The following is a 3,330-nucleotide window of genomic DNA, read 5'->3' on the forward strand; positions in this document are numbered from 1 at the left end:
AATGAGATGTAAGAGAGCTGGTCTATAATTCAACAAGGATTGTTTGTTTTCCGGATTAAATTGTGGAAGAACTTTAGGATTTCATGTTAGAGGGACAATCAAGGTTGAAAGGGATTTTTGGAAAATGGTTGCTAAACAGCGACTAGTCCATGAGTATTTAGTGAGAATGCATTTTCTATATTGTCCGGACTACCTCTCTTTTTGGAATCTAGTTTTAAATTCAAATTCAATACTCCCTGATTCGAACCAAAAAAATGCTGTTAACAGAACTTTGTGACTGCTCTGAACAAGGAGGAACCACTAAGTTGTCCTTGATAAAAACAGATGGGAAATAAGTATTAAATACGTTAGCAGTGATAGAAGTATCTCTTGTAACTGTGCCATTTATCTCAAAAGAATCACTTGTAGATTCTTTTGGTAGAACGGCGCTCCAGAACTTTTAGGGCTACTGCTTAGCAATCCCGGAAGTGTTACTTGGAAGTAAAAGTCACGAGCTGCGTTAGTTTTATTTCAAAGTTCCTCCTTAAGAGCATAAAATTGAGCAGTACAAATGGCATCACTGGCACGTTAACATGCCGCAAACGGCCATGTCGTCGCGACAGATGCAATATTCCCGAGTAATCCAAGGCAGCTCTGTATTGTCTTTTTAGTTTTTAGTGGAACAAAGCAAAACATGTCTTAACAAAGATCACTAAAAAATTTGGTTAAAGCATTAACATCATCAGAAAGACTAATCACTTTGAACTGGCTAAAGAAGCACTTAAGTGCATTTTATAATAGAAACATCATCCACATGGTTTATGTCGCGAAAAGTAGTACGTATAGACACATCTTGATTTAGGTACAGGACAAGAAACGGATGCAAATACTGCCTTTGATCTGATATGCCATCCACTAAAGCGCATTCGTAAGCATAATCGCAGACCTGAGGGCTAAAAAAGATCATATCTAAAATCGCCTTACCTCTTGTGCACCATCGACTATTTGCTTTAAAGCGGAAATCAATGAAAAGTGCAATGCTTCTCTGTCACTTTAGAATCATTACTAACCAATGATAACAAAGGCCATTGTATATTTAGAACGTTCAAATCACCCATACATACTACATTTGGCGCATATTATCAGTACGCTTATAGGAAGCATGCTCCGGGTGTTATTGCTCTCCTTGTGGCCGTATCTTAAGAAAATTGTCTGACCTTTTTATAATGGGATTATATAATACCATCTGCGTTATGTCTTGGGCTGCACATGTTATAGTAAAGAGGCCTTCTAACATGAGCTAGCCCCTGCTTTCTATTTGCACGTAGACTGATCGCTGTAGATGCTGCTAGCATGATAAAAGCATTGATATGAAAAATAGTTAATATTTTAATCATGCAAGCGTCTCTACATCACTGCCGACGGCATCACCATGTAGTGGCACTCACTAGAAGCATTTCTTACGAAAACAATGTCACCAAGCACTCGTCCGTAATGCTTAAGAACAGAGTTGCAGATAATCAGTTTGCTGCCACAAGATCTTGCTTGAGATTTGGTTTTTAAGTTTGTATGCTGTACCTGTTAACACAAACAGATAGGGATAAAATAAAGTGGAACTACAAAATGCGTAGGGATGCTGCTAACTGCTTTTCACTTGTGGCTTCCAAGCATAGAGAGATGGCACAGGAGCAGTGTTTCTATTTGAAAGCTTCCCTTCTTGCTTGTCTACCATTGTGAGCAGCTCGTTTGCGTGTGCTGTACTCTTGTGAGTGTTCAAGTGAAGAATGTTTGTCACCTCAGTGCATTACTGTTGTCTCACCCACTCACCCTTTTCCTTGGGCTGGAGCTCCACGGTTACAATGGTACGCTATGATCAGTTCATATTTTAAAGCTGAAACAATGGAGGGGTAAACTTCTGCTATTAGGCACTTCCATTGACTCTATTAGCTCTGCCATTGACAGCACTGTTTGTGTCTGTGGGTGCGATAAATAAGGATGTGTTGACTTCATGCATTCAAGTTGTCAGCAGCCATTTTCATTGTATTTTTGAATTTTCTAGGTGAATAACTTCGGGCTGCGTGCTCCTATTACCGCTGTTCTTGCTGTAGTTATCTGTCCATCCTTCAGCCTGTGCAACCCCAAATAAAAAAGGGGGGTTTGAAATGTGTTAGAGGGCCCCTTTAAGACCCTTGCCTTATGAACATTAGATTTTTTTCTACTTTAACAGCCTGAGACAGTTTTATAAAATTGGCTTAAACCAAGTTTCTCCACAGAAAGGCTCCATGACATCTAGTCCAGCAGCAAATTCATTGGCTTGACTGGCATTGAGGGCTCACAGTAAATTTAAAAATGTGTTGGCAGGGTGACATGTGTCGCGCTTCTTTGATGTAGAGAAAGCTAGAATGAAATTTGATTTGAGAAAGGTTTGGGAAAGTGGATAAAAATAATGGGCAGCATGATGCACTTATATCTGCACCTAAATGTGTCATATGGACACATAATGGAGGGGGAAGTTTAGGAACTTGGCAGCTTAGCACAGGTGAATGGAAAGTATCGGCAACTAATAGGCATCGAAAAGAAAATGAGAGAAACACAGATGATTCAGATATGAAGGATGGAAGCTAAAGAGACCAAGGAGATTTACAATTGTGGACAGAAAGAAATGAGGAGGGTAGCTATTGCAATAACACTAAGGGCACAATGCCTTGTTTTTAAGGTACGAGCTGGCTGCTTGAGGACAAAAAATTGCTGGAGAAAACGTTTGCAGCAGGATGAGGCTTTTTTTCTGTGCAGTCTCGGCACACTCAGCACATTATAATGACTCAGCACATTATAGTGGAATGCCAAGATATTCTCCCTACAAGACGCATAAAGAAATTTCACCTGGTCCCATGCACATGGGGAATCAATGTTATGCAAAGCAGTTGCTAGGAGCCAGCTGCCACCACATGTTTGACATTGAGCCACATTACCTCTGTCACACGGCCACCACCGAACTCCATTTCACTCCGTTCGCATTTAACTACGTGATGGAGCATTACGAGAATGGAGTTGTGGCCGTGCTACACGGCTCGGTGTAAGCTTTTGACGGTTGCCGCGTGGGGCAGAAACAGCGCTGCTGCGCTCGTCGAAACGTCCAATTTGTTGATGAAGTGCTCGGAATCACCATTGCTGTCACAGTGCTTGTGCGTGCGCCTCACACGTGCAGAAACAAATGTCGCGCGGCGCTTCACAGCAGCGCTTGGCGAGGCGTTGGTGTGGAGAGTATACAAGCGCTGATGTCCGAAAAAATACAACTAAACTTGCACTACGGGGCGTGAAATGCTATGCAAAAAAAGAGCATATAGTTTT

General features: G+C 41.4%; 1 pseudogene; it reads right to left on the bottom strand.

The window, feature by feature from the left end:
* Window positions 1-2,981, bottom strand: part of LOC119397133 (solute carrier family 41 member 1-like) — a 36,605-nt pseudogene extending 33,624 nt beyond the window's left edge.
* Between the last annotated feature and the right edge of the window lie 349 nt (window positions 2,982-3,330).

Source organism: Rhipicephalus sanguineus, chromosome 6, assembly GCF_013339695.2.
Source record: "Rhipicephalus sanguineus isolate Rsan-2018 chromosome 6, BIME_Rsan_1.4, whole genome shotgun sequence".
NCBI lineage: Eukaryota > Metazoa > Arthropoda > Arachnida > Ixodida > Ixodidae > Rhipicephalus > Rhipicephalus sanguineus.